Source organism: Anabrus simplex, chromosome 1 (genome assembly GCF_040414725.1).
Source record: "Anabrus simplex isolate iqAnaSimp1 chromosome 1, ASM4041472v1, whole genome shotgun sequence".
Classification (NCBI taxonomy): domain Eukaryota; kingdom Metazoa; phylum Arthropoda; class Insecta; order Orthoptera; family Tettigoniidae; genus Anabrus; species Anabrus simplex.
The window spans coordinates 911,474,458-911,500,518 of record NC_090265.1 but is presented as its reverse complement, the minus strand read 5'-3'; the positions used below and the strand labels follow the sequence as shown (position 1 = coordinate 911,500,518).

The 26,061-nt window shown below is 44.1% G+C and overlaps 1 protein-coding gene and 2 non-coding genes across 3 annotated transcripts in view; 1 reads left to right on the top strand and 2 right to left on the bottom strand.

Annotated features, from left to right (window-relative positions):
- LOC136874713 (ankyrin-3) overlaps positions 1-26,061 on the top strand; it is a 165,534-nt gene that overhangs the window by 66,694 nt on the left and 72,779 nt on the right. The window lies entirely within an intron of this gene.
- TRNAS-GCU (transfer RNA serine (anticodon GCU)) lies at positions 15,168-15,249 on the bottom strand. The gene has a single exon. It is a non-coding gene; the product is annotated as a tRNA-Ser (tRNA).
- On the bottom strand, positions 21,136-21,217 carry TRNAS-GCU (transfer RNA serine (anticodon GCU)). Its single transcript has one exon. It is a non-coding gene; the product is annotated as a tRNA-Ser (tRNA).

Genomic DNA, 26,061 nt, shown 5'->3' with positions numbered 1-26,061 from the left:
GTGGAGATGGAACCCACCATCGCCCGAACGCAAGCTCACAGCTCCGTGATCCGAACAGCACGGCCAACTTGTTCGGTAAATACTGTAGCATTACGTTTTTACATTTAAATACTTCCTCCATCTTCTTATTATTTTTCCTCTTGGCGCATTTTCCGCTGGTGGGCCTGCTGTTCGGAACTTAAATGCCATTTTACACGATCTTGGGCGTCACTTGCCCTCGAACCAAGGGCCCATGTCCGGTATATTGTGTCTTGCCAGCGTTGCTTTGGTCGCAAACGATGCCGTTGAATTCTTTCTATCGCACCCAGGACCAGTTTATCCTTCCATTCACTTCAGTACTAATGCTTTCGTCTCTGTGTAAGCTCACACCTCCGTGACTTCAGCACAGCCAACCTGTAGCTACCAGTCGTCCTTCTGGTTTGGAGGGAAGACTTAGTGACTGATTTTCTTATATGTGCCGATACCTTTTGAGTTATATACACTCGATTGTCTGTGGTTTTACATATTATGGCATATATGTATATTACTCTTCTCTTGTTCTCATTCCTGGCGTATATTTTTCTCCCATTACTATGCTTGATATGATAGAACTGTCTCTAAGTTTGTGCTAATATTTATCGCAAGATGAACTCTATTTCTCGAGTGTCTATCGTAACATATGGACATATCTTCTACAGTGGACTCTCCTATTTTTGCCCATTTGTATATTATATATTGTGTCTCTCTGTATGTTGTATGTTGCTTTTCTCAATAAACGGGGTCTAGTGGGGGTTTTTCCTTTCCGGGGTGGGATGCGGGTCTCTGGCTGGAGTGCCTCTTGTGGTCGCGGTTCTCCTGCGCCAGTCATTCTCATGCTACTCCTTCCTATTCCCGGCATGTACGACACATGCCTTCTCCCGATTATTTTCACTTGTTTTACTCTTATTCAAAGGCTGAAGAGCTCCTTAGTTGAGCTGATGGCCCGCTTTCCCTCTTCAAGGGAAAGAATTGAAAATAACCTACTTTATGCTTATATGGTTTGGAAGTTGCCGTCATTTGGGTTAAGTTCCAGATATTGTTTTCTTAGAATAACACATAGGCCTACTTTCAATATTATCTTGTTTACGGTATGATGGTGTAGCTCGCACTAGATGAAATACAGTAGGCCTACTGGAGCACTAACTTTCATAATACAGGGTAATGTCCATGTTCTTTCTCGTCTATATTATAAAATAATATTAAGCTCTCACAAATAGTTTCTGGAGTCACCTGGCTCATTTTGAGTTTTGGCCGTGGTTTCAAGACCGAATGTCCTTCTTAACACCGCATGCTATTTTAGGGATCGACCGGGAGTAGAATCTTGGTCGTTCGGGTAGAAAGGCAGTAGCTAAGCCACTAGACTAATCACACCCCTTCTGTATAATACAGTGTTTTGCACCGGAGGCAAATGGAATTATGTCCATTTTTTAAAGAAATTAAAGTTTTGACGTTTATTGTATTTTCTGCGCTCTTTCTTCACGAGCGAGCTAGCCATTTTGAGGTACAAGGACCATAGTCCAGAATACTTCCAAAACAAATGAAAGAAATGATCAAAATTTGAGAAGTGTATGCTAAAAGTCGAAAAAATATTTGTATTATTATGCAAAAGTTTACTAAGCTTTTCACTAAACAGCAGGCGAGTAAAGTAAATACTGAAAATCAGAACTGTATGTTAGGGATATTAGGTCTAGTTATAATTTTCATAAGTGACAATCTTGCTACCAAGATCGTCTTCAGAGCAATTTACAAACAACTGAGGTTGGCCTACGTAGTCATGCGAACCGTTGAAAACACTGGTATCCTTTTGTGTTGCGGACCATGGTGGTCAAAGGTGAAAATATATGTCGATATCTACAAGAATTGAAGGTATTTAAGCTCTTTCGGTTTTAATAACCGTGAAGTGACTACAGTTTCTCGCCAGTGTGGCCAAGACGCTGGCGGCTAGTGCACCACTGCAAGCCTCCTTTGAAGTCACATGCAGTGACAGTGCACTGTTAAACTATGCACCTGAACTTCATTATCCGAATATAACATCAATTTATCAAAGGAGAGCGAATTGTATGAATATACGATAACAGAGGGGTCTTATACAATAAGTTCCTTTCTGTCCAACTCGTTGGCTGAATGGTCAGCGTACTGGCCTTCGGTTCAGAGGGTCCCGGGTTCGATTCCCGGCAGGGTCGGGGATTTTAACCTTCATTAGTTAATTCCATTGGCTCGGGGACGGGGTGTTTGTGCTGTCCCCAACATCCCTGCAACTCACACACCACATGTAACACTATCCTCCACCATAATAACACGCAGTTATCTACACGTGGCAAATGCCGCCCACCCTCATCGGAGGGTCTGCCTTACAAGGGCTGCACTCGGTTAGAAATAGCCACACGAAATTATTATTAGTATCCTCGAGGTGGCGCAGCTCTTTTAAGCATATCCTCAAAGGAGGTGAGCCGCATGCGCCGTTTTAAACGCATACGAACCCTCCTACCAGTCTTAAAATTCTGCCAGTACCGGCAATCGAACCTAGACCTCCGAGGATGGCAGCTAGTAGCCCTTACAGTTACAGTTACGCTACGCAGGTGGGCATAGTGGGTTGTGAAAAACTACGACTCACACTTTCCAGTCCTAGTCACACCTAACATATGCACCCCCCGCCGTCCCCCTCCCACTTTCAGGAACAGAATATGAGACATATGTGCATAAAGCAGAGCCTTTTAACTCTTTTAACTTATTCAGGTGTACATCATCAAATTTCCTAAACTCAGTGGTAGACCCTACTCACAGTTTGTAAATTCAGGAGCTAGTGAGCTGTAGGAATTCCCGCTCTTTTATTGGTTCAATAATCATATACATCATATATATTATTATTATTATTATTATTATTATTATTATTATTATTATTATAGTGTAGTGGTTAGTGTAATTAGCTGCCACCCCCGGAGGCCCGGGTTCGATTTCCGGCTCTGCCACGAAATTTGAAAAGTGGTATGAGAGCTGGAACGGGGTCCACCCAGCCTCGGAAGGACAACTGAGTAGAGGGAGGTTGGATTCCCTCCTCAGCCATCCTCGAAGTGGTTTTCCGTGGTTTCCCACTTCTCCTCCAGGCAAATGTCGGGATGGTACCTAACTTAAGGCTACGGCAACTTCCTTCCCTCTTCCTTGTCTGCCTTTCCAATCTTCCCATCTCCCACAAGGCCCCTTTTCAGCATAGCAGATGAGACCCCACCTTGGCAAGGTACTGGTCCTCCTTCCCAGTTTATCCCCGACCGAAGTCTCACGCGCCAGGGCACTACCCTTGAGGTGGTAGAGGTGGGATCTCTCGCTGAGTCCGAGGGAAAACCAACCCCGGAGGGTAAACGGATTAAGAAATAAATAAATAATCTTCTGTATAAATAAAATCGTAACGACCGCGTGTCTGTACCTTGACCATTTTGGCGAAATTTCCGTACAGTTATCCTCTTCAGGTGTAACAATGACCATCTGCAAGCTTGTTATTTTTAGTGTCTGTTTGTATGTTTGTCTGTCCTTCTATAACTTGAAAACTACTTGATATATTTCCACCAAACTTCATATTTAAAATCCACCTGTCCTTGGGTAGGTTTTAGGGCAAATATTGTTTCTAAATCCCTGAACTAACTGGGGGTTTATACGAAACCGAGACCGTGATTTTGCACTCCCTCAAAATATACACAAACAAAATGGAAATCTACGTGCCTTAATGGAAATTAATTTCTAAACCCTTTTTCTCATGTGCTTCATTTTGATACCAGGTTTAATAAGGGAGGTATCATTACCGGACCGTTTTTCGGTACAAGTCCCACCGGACTTAACGCTAGAACGGGTGCGTGTAAAGCGTATTTCTTACAACTTGAAAACTACTGAAGATATTTGAACCAAACTTTATATTTAGCATCCACCTGTCCAAGGGTATGTTTTAAGGTCAATACCATTTCAAATTCGCGGAATGGACTGGGGTTTTATAGGGAATCGAAATGGTGATTTTACTCTCCCACAATATTTGTTTTCTATGCATATAAATAAAATCGTAACTACCGTGTGTCTGTACATTGACTATTTCGGCGAAATTTCCGTACAGCGATCCGTTTCAGGTGTAAAAATGACCATCTACATATTGTTTAGTTTTGGTGTCTGTATGTGTGTTTGTCTGTTTGTCTATAACTCGAAAACTACTCGATATATTACTACCAAACTTCATATTTAGAATGCACCTGTCCTTGCGTAGGCTTTAAGGCCAATATTGTTTCTAAATCTCTGAACTGGCTGGGGGTTTATACGAAACCGAAACCGTGATATTGCACTCCCACAAAATATTCACAACCAGATTTAATACAAATCTACCTGCCTTAATGGAAATCAGTTTCCAAACCATTTTTCTCTTGTGCATCATTTCGATACGAGGATTAATAAGGGAGATATCATTAACAGACCGGTTTTCGGTACAAGTCCTACCGGACTTAAGAGCGGGTGCGTGCAAAGCGTATTCCTTATAACTTGAAAACTACTGAAGATATTTCATCCAAACATCATATTTAGCATTCACCTGTCGAAATGAATGCTTTTAGGTACATACCATGTGAAATTCTCGGAATGGACTGGGGGTTTATAGGGAACCGAAACAGTGACTTTACTCTGCCACAATATATACAAGACCAATCTGACTGGAAATCGGCCAACCTTAATGGAAATCCATTTATAAAACTTTTTGCTCATGTTCATTTTTTCGGTAGGAGGATTATTAATAGAGATGTCATGAACGGTCTGTTTTGCAGGCTAAGTCCAGCGGACATGGCCCAAAATGTGTTTTATGTATAGCAGATTCTTTATGTATATAAATAAATTTGTAACGACCATGTATGTCTACGTTGACCTTTTTGGCTAAATTTTCGTACAGCTATCCGTTTTAAGTGTAATAATGACCATCTGCATATTTGTTAGCTTTAGTTTCCTGATAACCCTCATTTTAACCCCCGCCCCTCCAACAAAGCACGATTGAGGCACAATCTGCCAGACGAGCTAGAAAAATAGAATTTTGGCAAAGTTATAAGTCTAAGCCTGTAATCGACGGAAAGATTCCAAGATCTTTAAAAATTTAATTTTTTACCCCCGAAAAATATCGGAATATTGAAGCAATTTTAATGACTTTGCAGACCTTCGTTTCGAGGTATTTCGCAGCTAAACGGTAAGTCGTATCATAAAATGGATGGCACAATATCAGTTCAATTTGGAGTGATCTACGACTTTGGTCCTATGACGTTTCGTCGTATCTCTATTCCTTATATGTTAGATTTGTCTCTATTTCTCGATTATACCTATATTTTGCACTTTGTACACGTGTAATTCGTAGTTCGAATCACTTATACCAAAGGTATAATCATGTGATTATACACGATCATGGCCCATCCAGTATCCATACGTGAGCCAAGTTCTATGTTTGTTGCTGTCATATTAGTACCCAAAAGTAATGCACTGTGAGAAAATCTTACCCAAATTTCACCCTATTCAACCTTTCTAACTCAATTTCACCCATAAATAGATGAGACAGGAGACAAAATCTTAAGACCAGGAATTTAGAATTTAGAATGGGGAAAACACAATTCCTTTCAATTCAATGTTAAGAAATGTGAATCATTTATCTTTACTAGAAAAAGACAACCAAAAATCCATTCTTATGAAATGAACGGTATCAGCCTAAAACGAGTTGAAGAAAAGGATTTAGGAGTGATATTTGATAGTAAACTTCAGTTCAATATACACATAAATAACGCCGTAAATAAGGCCTATAGGAACCTACGATTTCTAATGAGAAACACAAACAAATTCAAAAATATCAAAGCGATAATACAGGTATACAATTCGCTAGTTAGAACAGTAATAGAATATGCCTCTATAGTCTGGAATTCATCATGTATAAAACGTATAAAAGAAATAGAAGATGTTCAAGCTAAATTTCTAAGATATCTGTATATCTGTATCTCTAAAACTAGTGCAAAATATGTGGCATATAGTGACTTAATAACAAATTTTGGGATAGATAGGTTGCATACGAGGAGAACATTAACCTGTGTAAAATACCTGCATAGAATTCTCAAAGGTAAAGCAGATAACCGAGAGTTACTCCACCAAATAAATTTATATGCACCGTTTGGAAGCAATAGAAATAATTTAACTTTCTTTGTTAAAAGGTCAAACACAAATCACCCTATGAATTCACCATTAAACAGAATATGTCAGTTAATTAATAAAATGCCAAACGTGGACATATTTCACGACGAGAGTATCTTGTTTAGGTCAGTCAGAAGGGAACTCGCACAGAAAGAAGACATAAAGTAAATAGAGTAGCATTATTGTGTACCATGAATAATTTAGTCCTTAGATTATTTTTTTTTTTTTTTTGCTATTTGCTTTACGTCGCACCGACACAGATATGTCTTATGGCGACGAAAGGATGGGAAAGGCCTAGGAAGAGGAAGGAAGCGGCCGTGGCCTTAATTAAGGTACAGCCCCGGCATTTGCCTGGTGTGAAAATGGGAAACCACGGAAAACCATCTTCAGGGCTGCCGACAGTGGGGCTCGAACCCACTATCTCCCGATTACTGGATACTGGCCGCACTTAAGCGACTGCAGCTATCGAGCTCGGTCTTAGATTAATTTAGATTAATAATGTATATTTTAGGAGGAATTAAAATAATAAGTTGGAACACACACTTACCACTGTCCATAGTTCATAAGTATAATATTAGGTTTATATTTAAATTTTTATTGTAAATTATTTATAAAATTAGAAATAAGAAATGGGAATGTTCTGTAAGTGGGCAGAAATGCCTGTTGAACAATAAATCAAATAAATATATAAAATAAATAAATGGGGCGTCTTATAGTACAATCCGTTTGCCGATGTGAGGTATCGTTTAGCAGCAATTAATCTGTAAATGAAGTTTTGCAATATTGTAAACATGCATATACTTCGTATGCCGATCTATATAATGTTCACTGAAGTCCATTTGTAGCGATGTAGAAAGGGTGTGCTTGCCATTATAATTAATATTTTACATCGATAGTGACTCTCAGCAGGAGGGCGTCTGCTATTGTAATCATTACTCTCCACATGGATTTTGACTGGCAGTAGGAATGGGATCCTTTTCCAACTCCTTTGTATCTAGCATTAGTAACGGAGGACTACCATTGTAAATAATAATTCACTTCTCGATTTGACTGTCAGAAGTCAAGGGATCATGCAATTTTGTTCATAACTCCCCTAACCGATTGTGTTTGGGAGTAGGCAGGTGTGTCCGCCATTATAAACAAATTTACCCATCTGAAGTGTGACTGGCATTAGGCATAGTGTTCTTGCTATTATAATGAAAACTCACCAACTCGGTGTGACTGTCATTAAGAAAAGGGGCCTGTCATTATAATGATAACAGCACAACTGAATTTTGACTAGCAGTAGGGAAAGTGCCTGATTTTATAATAAAAACTCCTCAAATGCAATATGTCTGGAAGTAGGAAAAAGCGCCTACCATTGTAACGAAAACTCTCCAAATCGATTGTGACCGCGCAGTAGGTAATGGGGCCCCCCATTATAATGAAAACTTTCTTACTCTGTTGTGAATGACAGTAGGCAAGTGAGCCTGCCGTTATCATCACAACTCCGCAACTCGCACTTTACATTGGAAACAACGTATGAGAACCTCCCCGTGCTGTTTCTCGATAACACAAAGTGGCATGCAATTTAACAAAATCTCATTCACTGCATGTACATTAATTTACATCGATATTCGTATACACTGTAGAATACCGTAGCGAAGCACGGGTACATTAGCTAGTAATATTTAAATTTCGTGGGCTAATTCTAGCCTGGTGCAACCAATGTAACGCGGACTCCGATGAGTGTGGGTGGCATCCGTCATGTATAGGAAACTGCGTGTTATTGTGGTGGGGGATAGTGTTGTGTGACCGGGCGAGTTGGCCGTGCGCGTAGAGGCGCGCGGCTGTGAGCTTGCATCCGGGAGATAGTAGGTTCGAATCCCACTATCGGCAGCCCTGAAAATGGTTTTCCGTGGTTTCCCATTTTCACACCAGGCAAATGCTGGGGCTGTACCTTAATTAAGGCCACGGCCGCTTCCTTCCAACTCCTAGGCCTTTCCCATCCCATCGTCGCCATAAGACCTATCTGTGTTGGTGCGACGTAAAGCCCCTAGCAAAAAAAAAAAAAGTGATGTGTGAGTTGTAAGGAATGTCAGGAACATTACAAACAGCCAGTTCCCGAGCCAAGGAAATTAACCATTCAAGGGAATCGATAATAATAATAATAATAATATGGAACGTGTTCAGGAGGAAATAAGACTCAAAAAGAAATGGAAAAAACAAAAGTACTTCTGTACAACGATTGAGACGGCTACGGGACCATCGCAAACTTGAGTCCGCAGTGTTGGTCTCTTGTAAAATCCAATGGCAGACCGTGTGATACATGTGAACTGTATTTGTGTATTGGTTGCAGGGGATCTTAATGTAGACTCATCAAATTTAAGACTGCAAGAATTTCTGAGAAAACATTCCAATTTAACACTTGCTTCTGGTAACAAAACGACTACATTGAAAAGAACATCATACATCTCTTACTTCCTACATATCCGGGTCCATGGCTAAACGTTTAGCAACAAAGCTCCTTAGCTGCAGTCGTTTAAGTACGGCCAGTATCCAGAAGTTGGAGATAGTAGGTTCAAACCCCACTGTCGGCAGCCCTGAAGATAGTTTCCCGTGGTTTCCCATTTTGACACCAGGCACATGCTGGGTCTGTACCTTAATTAAGGCAACGACCGCTTCCTTCCCATTCCTAGCCCCTCTCTATGCCATCGTCGCTATATGACCTGTCTAAGTCGGTGCGACGGAAAGCAACATGCAAAAAAAAAAAAAAAAAAAAATGTTAGCATGCTGGCCGTCTGGTTTAAGGGGTCCCGGGTTTGATTCCTGGCAGGGTCGGAGATCATAACTTTCATTAGTTAATTAATTATTCATTAGCCTCCTATTGATCAGGAAAATGAAGATGGCTATCGAAATGAGAACAAAAACGTGACCGAGCGAGTTGGCCGAGCGGTTAGGGTCACATAGCTGTGAGCTTGCATTCGGGAGATAGTGGGTTTCAATCCCTAGCCCTTTCATATCCCATCGTCGCCGTAAAACCTGTTTGTGTCGGTGTGCGATTCGTCTCCACTAGATGACATTACTGCTGCAGTGTAGTCGCCTTTTGTTCAGAGAGCCCCGGGTTCGACTCTCAGCTGGGTCGATTTTTAATCTTAAATGGTTACTTCTACTGGCTCGGGGACTGGGTATCTGTACTGTCCCCAATACCCGTGCAACTCGCAAACCACACACAACACTATCCTCCACCACAGTAACACGCAGTTTCCAATGCTTGGCAGATGCTGCCCACCCTCATCGGAGGGTGTGCCGTACAAGGGCTTCACCAGGCTAGAAATAGCCACACGAAATTAAATTAACTGCTGCACTTATACAATACTAACACGTCAACGACGGTTTCGACGGCTAACTCTTTTTCTGCTGGCGGTTTAAATTCGTACTACTAACTCATTCAGATTTTCGGCGGCATGGGGAAGGAAAAATTCTAGGATTGGGATATGAGTGGCAGTAGCCCAAAATTGAGGTAAAACCTGGAATGAAAATAGAAAACCATGGAAATTCATCTTTAGGACTGCTGACGGACGGGATGAAATCTACCATTTCCCGAATGCCAGCCTACAACTACTCAGCACGCACAGCGAAGTCAGCTCACTGTGTACTAATCTATATATATAAAATAACTTGTCCTGACTGACTGACTGACTGACTGATTCATCATCGCCGAGCCAAAACTACTGGACATAAAGAAATAAAATTTTGGGGATATGTTCATATTAAGGTGCTCGCTAAGAGAGGATTTTTGGATATTCCTTCGCTAAGGGGGTGAAAAGGGGGGTTAAATTTTAAAATGAGTGTCTCTATATCTCAAAACTTTAAAAGTTTACAGATGTAAAAATTGGTATTTAGAATCTTCTTTAAAAATAAGGAAACACGTATTTTTTTGTTTTCAGAAAATCCCAATAGGAGGGGTGAAAATGGGGAAAAATGGGTTGAATGCCTTTAATCAGGATACCGGTACTTATATCTCAGAAACTGAAGATATTACAGACCTGAAAATTGGTACTTTTGATCTCCTTTAAAAATAAAGAAACACGTATTTTTTTTGTTTTTGGAAAATCCAATTAATGGGAGGGTGAAAAGGGGGTGAATTTTTAAAATGAATGAATCTATATCTCCATACTTTTAAAGTTTGCAGATGTAAAAATTGGTATTTAGAATCTTCATTAAAAATAAACACGTATTTTTTTGTTTTCGGAAAATCGCAATAGGAGGAGTGAAAAGGGGTGAAAAAGGGGTTGAATGCCTTTAATGAGGCTACTTATATCTCAGAAACTGAAGATATTACAGACCTGAAAATTGGTGTTTGGCATCTCCTTTAAAAATAAAGAAACACCAATTTTTTTGTTTGTGAAAAATCCAATTAAGAGGGGTGAAAAGGGGGGTAATATTTTAAAATGAGTGTATCTATATCTCAAAACTTTTAAAGGTTATAGATGTGAAAATTGGTATTTAGAATCTCCTTTAAAAATAAAGAAACACGTATATTTTGTTTTCGGAAAATCCTAATAGGAAGGGTGGAAAAGGTTGAAAAATGGGTCGAATGCATTTCATGAGTCTACAGTACTTATATTTCAGAACCTGAAGATATTACAGACCTGAAAATTGGTGTTTGGGATCTTCTTTAAAAATAAAGAAACACGTAATTTTTTGTTTGTGGAAAATCCAATTAATGGGGGGGGGAGTGAAAAGGGGGTGATTTTTTAAAATGAGTGTATCTATATCTCAAAACTTTTAAAGTTTATAGATGTAAAAATTGGTATTTAGAATCTCCTTTAATAATAAAGAAACACATATTATTTTGTTTTCGGAAAATCCCAATAGGAAGGGTGGAAAAGGGTGAATAATGGGTCGAATGCCTTTATTGAGTCTACTTATATTTCAGAACCTGAAGATATTACAGACCTGAACATTTGTATTTTGGATCTACTTTAAAAGTAAAGAAACACGTATTTTTTCGTTTTTTGAAAATCCAAATAATGGAGGGGGGTGAAAAGGGGGGTGAATTTTTTAAAATGAGTGTGTCTACAACTTAAAACTTTAAAATTTACAGATGTAAAAATTGGTAGTTAGAATCCCCTCTAAAAATAAAGGAACACGTATTTTTTTGTTTCCTGTAAATCCTAATAGGAGGGGTGTAAAAGGGTGAAAAATGGGTTGAATGCCTTTAATGAGGATACATATATCTCAGAAACGAAGGATATTACAGAACTGAAAATTTGTATATGGGATCTCCTTTAAAAATAAAGAAACGCGTTTTTTAGTTTTTGGAAAATCCAACTAATGGCGGTTAAACAGGAGTGACAAATTGGGGTGAATTTTTTGAAAGACTATATCTACAGAATAACTTGGAAACGTAAAATGTTACAGACGTAAAAAGTGGGTGTTTGGAATCTCCTGTAAATGTAAAGAAACAGAGGTGATTTGTTTTTGGAAACTCCACTTAAGGGGAACTCAAAAGGGGTGAAATTTTAAAATGATAATTTTTACAGTATATCTAAAAAAACTTAACATGTTACAGAAGTGATAAATGGTATCTTTTATCTCTATTAAACATAAAGAAACGTGTATTTTTAGTTTTCGGAAATACCACTTGGGTGGAGGGGGGGTTAAGGCGACTGAAAATGGTGTTGAATTCTTTTAATTAGGCTACTGATATCTCAAAAATGAAGATGTTACAGACGTGAAATTTGATATTTGCAATCTGCTTTAAAAGTAAAGAAAGACGTATTGTCGGAAAATCCAATGAAGGGTTGGGAGGGGGGTGAAAGAATTGAAAAATTAATTGTCTTAATTGTATGAGAATACATACATCTAATAAAAACTAAAGTTGTTACAGACGTGAAAATTCGTATTTGGATCTCCTTTAAAAACAAAGAAAAACGCGTTTTGGGGGGAAACCATCTTGGAGGGCGGGAGTGTAAAGGAGATGAATTCCTTTCATGAGGACACATAAATCAAAAACTGAAGAAGTTAGAGTCGTGATAATTTGTATTTAGAGGATCCTTTACTATTAAAGAAACAAGTATTTTTTGCGGGAAAATTCACTTAGGGGGGGGGGAGGGGAGTAGTGTGAAATGAAGCGAAAAAAGTAAATTATTTTTATGGGGATACTTATATCTCAAAACTGAAGGTAATAGACGTGAACATTGGTGTTTGGAATCTCCCTTAAACATATAGAAACAAGCCTTCTTTTATTTTTTGGGGGGGGAGGGGGGTGGTAAATAAACTTAACGGCGGTAGGGTGTAGAAGGAGGTGAGACCAATTGATTTTCATCATCATCATCATCGTCTGTTTACCCTCCAGGTTCGGCTTTTTCCCTCGGACTCAGCGAGGGATCCCACCTCTACCGCCCCAAGGGCAGTGTCCTGGAGCTTCAGACTCTCGGTCGGGGGATACAACTGGGGAGAATGACCAGTACCTCGCCCAGGCGGCCTCACCTGCTATGCTGAACAGGGGCCTTGTGGGGGGATGGGAAGATTGGAAGGGATAGACAAGGAAGAGGGAAGGAAGCGGCCGTGGCCTGAAGTTAGGAACCATCCCGGCATTCGCCTGGAGGAGAAGTGGGAAACCACGGAAAACCACTTCGAGGATGGCTGAGGTGGGAATCGAACCCACCGCTACTCAGTTGACCTCCCGAGGCTGAGTGGACCCCGTTTCAGCCCTCGTACCACTTTTCAAATTTTCGTGGCAGAGCCGGGAATCGAACCCGGACCTCCGGGGGTGGCAGCTAATCACGCTAACCACTACACCACAGAGGCGGACATTGATTTTACTGTTATTAATGTACTTATAAGGATCCTCCGTTGCTCAGGCAGCAGCGCGCCGGCCTCTCACAACTGGGTTCCGTGGTTCAAATCCCCGTCACTCCATGTGACATTCGTGCTGGACAAAACGGAGGCGGGAGAGGTTTTTCTCCGGATACTCCGGTTTTCCGGTCATCAGCCATTCCAGCAACACATATAAATAATAATAATAATAATAATAATAATAATAATAATGTTCCGGACCGTCATCAAATGTGGGGACCACGCTGGAAACGGCTACTGGACGGGTAATGACTAAGAATGCAGTCCGACCGCCGGTTCAGTGCCGCCTAGGCACCCAATATAACACCACGCCGGATCTCCTGAAGGATTTTATCCATATTAAAAACGATTATAGGTAAAGATGGGAAAGATTTACGTACACAACTGACCGGGAAGTATACCTGAGCCTAGCTCGGGAAGTACGAACTCGATTGCTGGAAAGGAAGATTGAAAAATGGGAGGAAACGTGCCGTAAAATAAGAGAAAACGAGTCAGATCGGGAATTTTGGTGGATTCTCGCAGAAAACGAGTCAGATCGCGAATTTCGGCGGATTATATATCTAAAACAATAAGCATTCAATTATAAATTTCAGTATAATACCGTAGCGAAGCACGGGTATCTTGCTAGTATTATATAAACACTCTGAGATAAAATAACAGACCATACTGTGACTGCCTTTTCTTTCTTTCTTAATCTGTTTACCCTCCAGGGTTGGTTTTTTCCCTGGTACTCAGCAAGGGACCCCACCTCTACCGCCACAAGCGCAGTGTCCTGAAGCGTGTGACATTGGGTCGGGGGATACAACTGGGGAGGATGACCAGTACCTCGCCCAGGTAGCCTCAGCTGCTATGCTGAATAGGGGCGTTGGTGGGGGATGGGAAGATTGGAAGGGATAAACAAGGAAGAGGGAAGGAAGCGGCCGTGGCCTTAAGTTAGGTACCATCCCGGCGTTTGCCTGGAGAAGAAGTGGGAAACCACGGAAAACCACTTCCAGGATGGCTGAGGAGGGAATCGAACCCACCTCTACTCAGTTGACCTCCAGAGGCTGAGTGGACCCAGTTCCAGCCCTCGTACTACTTTTCAAATTTTATGGCAGAGCCGGGAATCGAACCCGGGTCTCCGGGGAGTGGCAGCTAATAACACTGACCACTACACGACAGAGGCGGACGACTGCCTTTTATGATGTAATATGAAAGGGCAAAGGGTGGCCAGGAGGCAACATCTTTTAGGATTTCCATTATTATAAAATCAGTATCGTGTTATATTATAAAGATTCTGAAGGACAAAACATTTGTCAGAGGATCTATGCAAGTGCAGATTTCTAAACAAATTTTACAATAAAATTAACAGTTAGGCTCAGAAACGAGGTTGGATCAATTATGACGTGAACAGAGAGTGTGGAATTTACGGCGGAGCATCAAGAAGCTGTCAGGCATTTTCAATATTGTTATGGAAATTTTAAGAAATGCTTCCAAATAATGTCCGCCTCTGTGGTGTAGTGGTTAGTGTGATTAGCTGCCACCCCTGGAGACAATGGTTCGATTCTCCGCTCTACCACGAAATTTGAAAAGTGGTACGCGTACTGGATCGGGAACCAATCAGCCTCGGGAGGTCAACTGAGTAGAGGGGGACTCGATTCCCAACATCAGCCATCCTCGAAGTGGTTTCCGTGGGTTTCCACCTCTCCTCCAAACATAAGGCCACAGCCGCTTCCTACCAATCTTTCCATCGCTCCCAACAAGGCGCCTATTCAGCATGGCAGGTGAGGTCGCCTGGGCGAGTTACTGGTCCTGCTCCCCAGTTGTAAAATTCGACCGAAAGTCTCACGCTCCAGGACACAAACCTTGAGGTGGTAGAGGTGGGATCCCTCGCTGAGTCCCAGGGAAAAGTCAGCCGTGGAGGGTAAAAAGATTAAGGAAGAAGAATGTAATAGTGCGGGATACGCTACTTTGGAAAAAAAAGGCTTTGGACCATTTCATATGTTTTAGAGGGTACTTATAACATGAAGATGTAGTGTGGTTCCATACTTTGCTGTTAATCATTAAAGGGGGGCATAAAATACGCCTCTCAGTTTCTAGATCTACAGGTCACATTTTTGTCGCAATATTAATGAAAACACCGACGAGGATGGGATTCGAACCCACGCGGGCAGAGCCCATTGGATTAGCAGTCCAACGCCTTAACCACTCGGCCACCTCGTCTGTGTTATAACGTGCTATGTTAATGTCGGTCATAAACAGAAAAAAAAATCTTTGGAGGGGGAGGGATAGGAAACAACGACAAAACCTACGTTCAGATGTGTACTTGTATATTTCTTTTTCTACAATAAGTCTCTTAGAGGAACACCTCCTGACCTACAATTACTAAATATTAGAAACAGGTTGATCTCTGTGGTGTAGTGCTTAGTGTGATTAGCTTCCACCCCTGGAGCCCCCCCCCCCCCCACCACCACCACAAGGCCGCTCTTCAGCATAGAAGCTGTGGCCGCCTGGGCGAGGTACTGATCCTCCTGCCGAGTTGTATCCCGCGACCCAAGGTCTCACCTTTCAGGACACTGGCCTTAAGACGTTAGACGTGGGATCCCTCGCCGAGCCCGAGGGAAAAAAATAATTCTGGAGGGTAAACAGATTATGAAGGAAATACACTGAAGAAAATGGAAATTGTCCGCCTCTGTGGTGTAGTGGTTAGCGTGATTAGCTGCCACCCCCGGAGGCCCGGGTTCGATTCCCGGCTCTGCCACGAAATTTGAAAAGTGGTACGAGGGCTGGAACGGGGTCCACTCAGCCTCGGGAGGTCAACTGAGTAGAGGTGGGTTCGATTCCCACCTCAGCCATCCTGGAAGTGGTTTTCCGTGGTTTCCCACTTCTCCTCCAGGCGAATGCCGGGATGGTACCTAACATAAGGCCACGGCCGCTTCCTTCCCTCTTCCTTGCCTCTCCCTTCCAATCTTCCCATCCCTCCACAAGGCCCCTGTTCAGCATAGCAGGTGAGGCCGCCTGGGCGAAGTACTGGTCATACTCCCCAGTTGTATCCCCCGACCAAGAGTCTGAAGCTCCAGGACACTGCCCTTGAGGCGGTAGAGGTGGGATCCCTCGCTAAGTCCGAGGGAAAAACCGAACCTGGAGGGTAAACAGATGATGATGATGATGATGAAAATGGAAATTGCTACACCCTGAAGGAGTGATGCTACATCACTGCAATTGAACATGCAGGACGAGTGTTCGGTTGTGATTCAATGATTACACTTTCAGGTCCCTCTGACCGCAAGTTTGGACAACAATCAATACAGGATGTGCCCACCACGAGCTGCAATACATTGATGAATTCGTCGAGGCATGGAGTCATTAAGGCCCTGGATCGCTTCCTGAGGAATTGTGACCCATGCTTGCTGGACTGCACGGGTCAGTTGTTCCAGAGCTGTAGGTGGCTGAGGACGGTTGGCCAGTTGTCGACCCATCATGTCCCACACATGCTCAATAGAACTGAGGTACGGGGATCTGGCGGGCCATTCTAAGGTTGTGATGTGGAGAGTTTCTCTGGAGATGCGTGCAGTGTGAACCCGGGCATTGTCCTGCTGAAACATCCCATTAGCAATGTTCGCCATCATAGGGACAACCACTGGATTGAGTACCCTATCAACGTACTGTCGAGCAGTCATAGTGCCCTCAACAAGTACTAATTGTGATTTCACATTAAAGACAATAGCTCCCCAGACCATAATGCTTGGTGTTGGCCGTGTGTGCCTCTCGACTATAAGATCTGGGCAGCCCCTCTCCCCGGTACGTCGAAGCACACGATTCCGGCGATCAATGCGGGCAAGACAGAAGCGCGATTCATCACTAAAGACGACCCTATGCCATTCGTCGAACACGTCGATCTTTCTCGATACCAGGCCAGCCTTACAAGTCGCTGTTGTGGGGTCAATGGAACACCTTCTGCAGGGACACGGGCTCGTAAGCCAGCTGCACGCAGGCGATTACCAACTGTTTGTTGTGTAACGTGGGGTGCCACAGCTGCTCTAATTTGCGCTGCTGTTGCATGGGGTTCCATCCGGGCCATCCGAATGATGCGGCGATCCTCTCTCACAGTTGTCTGTCGCGCTGGGCCTGTGCCAGGTAAACGAGTGTGGGTACCTTCATTTGACCACTGCTGCCATACACGTTGTACCATAGATGCCTGTCCGCCAACACGTGCAGCGACAGTCCTTAGCAATAATCCAGCCTCACACAGCCCAATTATCCGAGCCCACTCAAGCGGCGACATTTGTTGATAGCGTGCTCTTCTCTGTCGTCGAGGCATGTTACACGGGGAACACTTCACTGCACAAACTGCAAGTCAACTACGCTACACCAGAGTCCGTATACTGGAGTTGATTCCTCCGCGACTAATCACGCGGGGAGACCTGTAGCAACAATCCAATGGGTCTGAAACTTTGATCGTTTACATACCTACATGGCATCGTTCCATATCTTGAAAATCAACACAAACGACCAATGCCTTCATGGTGTTGCAATTTCCATTTTCTTAAGTGTAAATAAATAAAGCCCGCCTCTGTGGTGTAGTGGTTAATGTGATTAGCTGCCACCCCCAGAGGTCCGGGTTCGATTCCCGGCTCTGCCACGAAATTTGAAAAGTGGTACGAGGGCTGGCACGGGGTCCACTAGGCCTCGATCGGTCAACTGAGTAGACGTGGGTTCGATTCCCACCTCAGCCATCCTAGAAGTGTTTTTCCGTGGTTTCCCACTTATCTCCAGGCAAATGCCGGGATGATACCTAACAAGGCCACGGCTGCTTCCTTCCCTCTTCCTTGCCTGTCCCATTCATCTTCCCATCCCTCCACAAGGCTGCTGTTGAGCATAGCAGGCGAGGCTGCCTGGGCGAGGTACTGGTCATTCTCCCCAATTGTATAATATACCGACCCAAAGTCTGAAGTTCCAGGACAGTGCCCTTGAGGCGGTAGGGGTGGGATCCCTCGCTGAGGGAAAAGCCTACCCTGGAGGGTAAACAGATTAAGAATAAATAAATAAATAAATAAATTTTTACAAATGATAAAGATGTGGTATAGTCGTTAGCGTGATTAGCTGCCACAGACGGAGGCCCTGGTTCGATTCCCGGATCTGCCATCCTGGAAGTGGTTTTCCGTGGTTTCCCACTTCTCCTCCAGGCTAAGGCCGGGATGGTACTTAACGTAAGGCCACGGCCGCTCCTTTCCCTCTTCCTTACCCATCCCTTCCAATCCTCCCATCCCGCCAACAAGGCCCCTGTTCAGCATTGCAGATGAGGGCACCTGGGCGAAGTACTGGTCCTCCTCCCCAGTCTATTCCCCGACCCAAAGTCTCAGGCTCGAGGCCACTGACCTTGAGGCGGTAGATGTGGAATCCCTCGCTAAGTCTGAGAAAAAAACCAACCCTGGAGGGAAATCAGATTAGGAAAGAAGAAAGGATAAAATGTCCGCCAATGTGGTGTAGTGGTTGGTGTGATTAGCTGCCATCCACCTCTCCCGGAGGCCCTGGATCGATTCCCGGCTCTGCCACGAAATTTGAAAAATGGTACGAGGGCTGGAACGGGATGCACTCAGCCTCGGGGGTCAAATGAGGAAAGGCAGGTTCGATTCCCACCTCAGCCATTCTGGAAGTAGTTTCCCGTGGTTTCCCACTTCTCCAGGAAAATGCCGGGATGGTACCTAACTAAAGGCCACGGCCGCTTCCTTCCCTCTTCCTTGTCTTCCCATCCCCCACAAGGCTCCTGTTCAGCATAGCAGGTGAGGCCGCCTGGGTGAGGTACTGGTCAATCTCCCCAGTTGTATCCCCGACCCAGAGTCTGAAGCTCCAGGACACTGCCCTTGAGGAGGTAGAGGCGGGATCCCTCGCTGAGTCCGAGGGAAAAACCAACCCTGGAGGGTAAACAAAGAAACAAAGAAAGAAAGTGCGGAATACGTTACTTTGGAAAAATAGCTTTGGACCATTTCTGGTATATTTTAGGGGTTACTTATCATAATATGAAGATATAGGCCTATTGTGGTTCCATGCTTTGCTGTTAGTCATTATAAGGGAAACTGAGAAAGAACGCCTATCAGTTTCTAGATCTGCAAGTCACATTTTTGTGGAGATATTACTGAAAGTACCGACAAGGATGGGATCGGAACCCACGCTAGCAGAGCCCATTGGATTAGCACACCAACGCCTTTAACCACTCGACCACCTCGTCTGCATTGCAGTGTCGTATGTTGCTGTCCTTCGTAAACACTCAAAAAGATCTTTGGAGTGGGTGGGAGAGGAAAGAACGACACAACCTACGTTTAGTAGATGTGTACTTGTATATTTCTTTTCTACAAGAAGTCACTTAGATGAACACCTGATCTTTCTTTCTTTCTTAATCTGCTTACCTTCCACGGTTGGTTTTTCCCTCGGACTCAGCGAGGGATCCCACCTCTACCGCCTCAAGTGCAGTGTCCTGGAGCGTGTGACATTGGGTCGGGAGATACAACTGGGGAGGATGACTAGTACCTCGCCCAGGCGGCCTCACCTGCTATGCTGAACAGGGGCCTTGGTGTGGGATGGGAAGGTTGGAAGGGATAGACAAGGAAGAGGGAAGGAAGCGGCCGTGGCCTTAAGTGAGGTACCATCTCGGCATTTGCCTGTAGAAGTGGGAAACCGCGTAAAACCACTTCCAGGATGGCTGAGGTGGGAATCGCACCCACCTCTACTCATTTGACCTTCCGAGGCTGAGTCGACCCCGTTCCAGCCCTCGTACCACTTTTCAAATTTCGTGGCAGAGCCGGGAATCGAACCCGGGCCTCCGGGGATGGCAGCTAATCACACTAACCACTACTTCTTTTCTACAAGAAGTCACTTAGATGAACACCTGATCTTTCTTTCTTAATCTGCTTACCTTCCACGGACCACCTCCTGACCTACAAAAAGAAAATATTCTACTCTGTGGTGTAGTGCTTGGTGTGATTAGCTGCGACCCTGGAGGCCCGGGTTCGATTCCCGGCTCTACCACGAATTTTGAAAGAGTGGTACGAGGGCAGGAACGGGGTCCACTCAAGCCTCGGGAGGTCAATTGAATAGAGGGGGGCTTGAATCCCTCTTCAGCCATCCTCTTAGGTTGTTTCCGTGGTTTTCCACCTCTCCTCCAGGCAAATGCCCGGATGGTACCAATCATAAGGCGTCGGCCGCTTCCTACCAACCCTCCCATCCCTCAACCAGGCGCCTGTTCACCATTGCAGGCCGCCTGGGCGAGGAACTGGTCCTCCTTCCCATTCGTATTCCTCGACCCATAGTCTCACGCTCCAGCACACTGCCCTTGAGGTGGTAGGGGCGGGATCCCTCGCTGAGTCCGAGGGAAAAACCAACCGTGGATGGTAAACAATACAGTAAGTCAGCCTCTGTGGTGCAGTGGTTAGTGTGATTAGCTGCCACCCCCAGAGGCCCGGGTTCGATTCCCGGCTTTGACACGAAATTTGAAAAGTGGTACAAGGGCTGGAACCGTGTCCACTCAGCCTCGGGAGTTAAATTGAGTAGAGGGGGGTTCGATTCCCTTCTCAGCCATTCTGAAAGTGGTTTTCCGTTGTTTCCCATTTCTCCTCCAGGCAAATGCCGGGATGGTACCTAACTTAACGTCACGGCCGCTTCCTTCCCTCTTCCTTGTCTATCCCTTCCACACTTCCCATCCCCACACAAGGCCCCTGTTCAGCATAGCAGGTGAGGCCGCAAGGGCGAGGTACTGGTCTTCCTCCCCAGTTGTATCCCCAGCCCAATGTCTCACGCTCCAGGATACTGCCCTTGAGCCGGTAGAGTTGGGATCCCTCGCTAAGTCCGAGGGAAAAACCGACCCTGGAGGGTAAACAGATTACGAACGAACGGATGGTAAACAATTAAGGAAGAAGAAGAAATATAATAGTGCGGTATACGTTACTTTGGAAAAATAGCTTTGGGCCATTTCTGGTATGTTTTAGAGGGTACTTATAATATGAAGATGTACTGTGGTTCCATACTTTGCTGTTAATCATTAAAAGGGGAAAAACCGCCTTTCAGTTTCTAGATCTACAGCTTACATTTTTGTCGCAATATTACTGAAAATACCGACGAGGATGGGATTCGAACCCACGCGGGCAGAGCCCATTGGATTAGCAGTCCAACGCCTTAACCACTCGGCCACCTCGTCTGTGTTACAGTGTGCTATGTTAATGTCGGTCATAAACACTAGAATGGTCTTTGGAGGGGGAGGGATAGAAAACAACGACAAAACCTACGTTCAGATGTGTACTTGTATATTTCTTTTCTACAATCTCTTAGAAGAACACCTCCTGACCTACAATTAGAAAATATTATAAATATGTTGATCTCTGTGGTGTAGTGCTTAGTGTGATTAGCTTCCATCCCTGGAGGCCCGGGTTGGATTCCCGGCTCTACCACGTAATTCGAAAGAGTGGTACGAGGGGTGGAACAGGGTCCACTCAAGCCTCGGGAGGTCAACTGAGTAGAGGTGGGCTCGATTCCCTCCACAGCCATCCTCAAAGTGGTTTCCGTGGTTCTCCACCTCTCCTCCAGGCTACTGCCGGGATGGTAGCAGACATAAGGTCACGGTCGCTTCCTATCAATCTTCCCATCCCCCCCCCCCCACAAGGCCGCTGTTCAGCATAGCAGGTGAGAGAGCATGGGCGAGGTACTGGTCTTCCTCTCCAGTTGTATCCCCAGACCTAAGGTCTCACTCTCCAGGAGGTTGCCCTTGGGGCGTTAGAGGTGGGATCCCTCACTGAATCCTAGGGAAAACCAACCCTGAAGGGTAAAAGGATTAAGAAAAAAGTATGTTGGATTCTTTGTTCTTAATCTCTCTCACCGGGCGAGTTGGCGGTGCGATTAGGGGCGCGCAGCTGTGAGCTTGCAACCGGGAGATAGTGGGTTCGAATCCCACTGTCGGTAGCCCTGAAGATGATACTAGCAAATAAAGAAAATCTCTCTCATGCCTTCTTTTTCATTCTAGCCTTGTCAGTATCTTGATTTTGTATTTATGCATGAAAGCTAGTTGACACACACGTATGAGTAAGAACGAGGTAACTCTAACCGTGCAGAAAAGCGTACAATATACTTTCTGTATTTATGTAGGTGTAACAAAAATTCTTGGGGAAATTTCTGGGTTGGTTTCCTCATATGCAAAGAAGAAAAGCTACAAGCAGTCTTGTGGTTTTACGTGCTATCTGATATCGTGATCATAGCTACGAGACTTCTACTGATAATTGCTGGGACCTTTGGCAGTGTTAAAGAGGGTCACTCCATATCGGGCGTGGGAGAGGGGCAGTCTAGTTCCATGCACCCACTTGCAGCAGCGTGTCTACTCTCAGTTCGGAAAACATCGTGTTGGGGACTCGCGCTTAGTGTGTCTTCAGGCGTGTGGTGTGTTGCTTGTGAATACTCGAGCTATGTTTTCCGTTTGGGCAGTAGCACGTTGTCACCAGAACATACGGTGTGCTTGTCACCAGTTGTTACCTTTCTAGCAACTAACGATTTCACGTTGATTCTGAATCACCGGTACTTGAATTTTAATTTCAAAAAATACCACGTGGTCCGCCTCTGTGGTGTAGTGGTTAGCGTGATTAGCTGCCACCCCCTGAGGCCCGGGTTCGATTCCCGGCTCTGCCACGAAATTTGAAAAGTGGTACGACGGCTGGAACGGGGTCCACTCAGCCTCGGGAGGTCAAATGAGTAGATGTCGGTTCGATTCCCACCTCAGCCATCCTGGAAGTGGTTTTCCGTGGTTTCCCACTTCTCCAGGCAAATGCCGGGATGGTACCTAACTTATCCTTCCCTCTTCCTTGTCTATCCCTTCCCATCCCACCACAAGGCCTCTGTTCAGCATAGCAGGTGAGGACGCCTGGGCGAGGTATTGGTCTTCCTCCCCAATAGTATCCCTCGACCCGAAGTCTCGCGCTCCAGGACACTGCCCTTGAGGCGGTAGAGGTTTGATTCCTTGCTGATTTCTAGGGAAAAACCAACCCTGGAGGGTAAAACGATTAAAAAAAAGAAAGACCACGTGTTTTATGCTGAGATTCGAACCGTGGCCGGCATGGTAAGAAGTAGGCCTGGAGAAGGAAAAAGATTTATATGAATTTCTTGGAAATCTTACTTCATTTACATTTATTATAATGATGTAGATTACCTTGGATGAAATGTTCAAGATGTCCTTCCTCTGCTATCTTGCAGACCTCTGTTTGTCTGTCTCATTGCGTTATGAACCCCCCAGAAATGTCTGGCGTTGTACTGTTCGGCAGGCCTACACAATTCTCTCATGCAATCAATTTGCGAAATATGAGAGATTCCGTTCAACATTATTCACTTTAGCCACGATTAGTTACATGTACATGTCTAGTTAGTGTCGCACCTTTAAATTGCAACAAATAATGTCTTAGCTTACAACATTTGAGAATGTGATATCTCAAAAAATGCGAATTTCTGGACCCATATTTACATTATTTTTTCCTAATCTTGTTGAATACAGGTCTGACATTTTTGTGATGTGTTTTTAGTACACTCTGTATTGTACCTCGTATATTTGTATATTCATCTCAGCAAGAAGACCATTTGCTTTATGGTTCGTTGGTAAACAAATCCTGCAGTAATTGGTTGTTAAAGACATGTGTGCCTATTGTATGTTCGGCGTTAACCATGTTTGTGATCCTTAAATACAGCGCAACTTTCCAATCTACACCACAATGGAAAACATCCCATCCACATGTCTCAAGTCAAGTCCAAAGAGAATGTCAAGACATCCGATTTGAAACTGGAATCCGTGGCATATCCAGCAGATTTCTCCATTGAAGAAACACGGAAGAAAGAATGGTCATGCATTTCCTTCAGCTAGGCAGTGCCTCAGGATCTCTGCCTAGAATGCAACTCCCAAGGAATATTTGGTGCGATTAAATTGCGTTAGACCTGGTGATGGGAGAGGTAAGAGTGAGTGGCGAATGTCAGACTCGCCAGACCGCGAATGTGGAACTGTTAGACAGTGCACCACATTGTAGAAAAATGCCACCCTTACGGCTACTGACTGGTTTGAAAACCTCCCCGTGGATCTGTAAATATGTGGACTGTCATTGTAAATATGTAGTTAAGCCATACGATAAATAAACACAATACTTGTTCGAGACGTAGAACTATTTCTGCCGTTTTACAACTGTGTATCCAAAATAGCGTTCTTTGCGTAGCCAGACTAATCAATATGGTCTCAAATAACAGACTTTGGCGTTCTTCGGCATACAGCTTCACGCTCCCTAAAAATAACTCCTTTAATTCCTCGCAGCCTGTTCTAGACTGATGTCAAGGGCATTAAGGGAAACTCAGCAAACAGGCAGGCAGGGAAAATATAATCCATTATACTAAATATGCCTGTGTTCGAACCTCTACCATCCTGCTTTTTCCCCACGATGTTAGTGTGTATAAGAATTTTTTAAATTATTCTGTCCTTGAGCTGTTTTGATGATGCTTTCTGGCAGCGTTAAAATTACCCAATTTTTTTCCTTTCCAATAAAACAATTTTGGAGAGAACGAAAATAATGGATATCGAATGGTATTATGTCCGATGAATGCCCGTGAGAATGGCAAGACATCCATCCTAGACAGTTTTATGCAATTTAGTGAGCGACGAGAAACGTGTGAGGTGGAACACAGCACAATTTCTGTTTATTAATTCTAGCCTTTTATGTAAAATGGTTTGTTGTACTTTCTGCGAATGGCTACAGAACACCTAGGAATTGACCGTCTGGTTGTGTGGAGCTAGAAGAAAATGTGTTCATCGATTAAATTATTCGCTCAGTTATCGTGAGGCGCTAGCCTTCTGACACCAACTTGGCAGGTTCGGTCCTGGCTCAGCCTGGTGGTATTTGAAGGTGCTGAAATACGTCAGCCTCGTGTCAGTAGATTTACTAGCACGTAAAAGAACTCCTGCGGGACTAAATTCCGGTTTTCGTATCAGCAAAACTCTCGACCAGTAGAGGCCATGTAAGTGCCACGGATCTGTCGCCAAGCTGTCTACAGATAGTGGAGAGTCAGCCAGCATGACGACTCCTCAGCCATATCACTAGTTTCCTTATCCAGATTTACAGTCACAGCTCCATAGTTTTATTCCAGCCCCCAGACAAGGATGATTAGACTCGTTGATCGAGCTGGGAATCAAACCCTTGGTCTCCGAGTTGTAACCAATAGCACTACTCCAACATCACGGGGCTGGTACGCATTCCATTGTTCCATATTCTTCATAAGACAGATGTGGAAGTAGTGAAAACAACTGAGGCGTTAGCATGGGAAAGGTAGTAAGAGAGAGAGAGAGAGAGAAAAAAGTTTTTTCATGGAGAACATAGTAAACGCTCATGCCTATGTCATGGAAAAGGTAGATAAGTTTCTACGATTGGCGCAAGACGGAACCTGTGCTAAGTCTAGGAGGTTTGGCATGGAGAAGGTTGTAAATAAGTCAGCCCGTGGCTCTGGTAGAATTAGGTACAACCTTTGCCATTTGTTGAAAGTTTGCTAGGGGCTTTACGTCGCACCGACACAGATAGGTCTTATGGCGACGATGGGATAGGAAAGGCCTAGGAGTTGGAAGGAAGCGGCCGTGGCCTTAATTAAGGTACAGCCCCAGCATTTGCCTGGTGTGAAAATGGGAAACCACGGAAAACCATCTTCAGGGCTGCCGATAGTGGGATTCGAACCTACTATCTCCCGGATGCAAGCTCACAGCTGCGCGCCTCTACGCGCACGGCCAACTTGCCCGGTATTTGTTGAAAGTCAACTGCAGTAAATCTTGTTTATAGCTATTGTAGTTCGTCATAGTGATACTTCAGTTGCTAGAATGCCTCTGAAATCTATTCCATTCAAAATGGTAAGTCATTATTGCCAGCATCTTGAGATGACGTTCATACTAGTTCTTTGTTTTCAGAAATAGGTACTACGCGTGGCCAACAATTGTTCCAGAAGAAGATGCCGAAATAGTTAGAGAGGCTAAACATTTTCGACCAT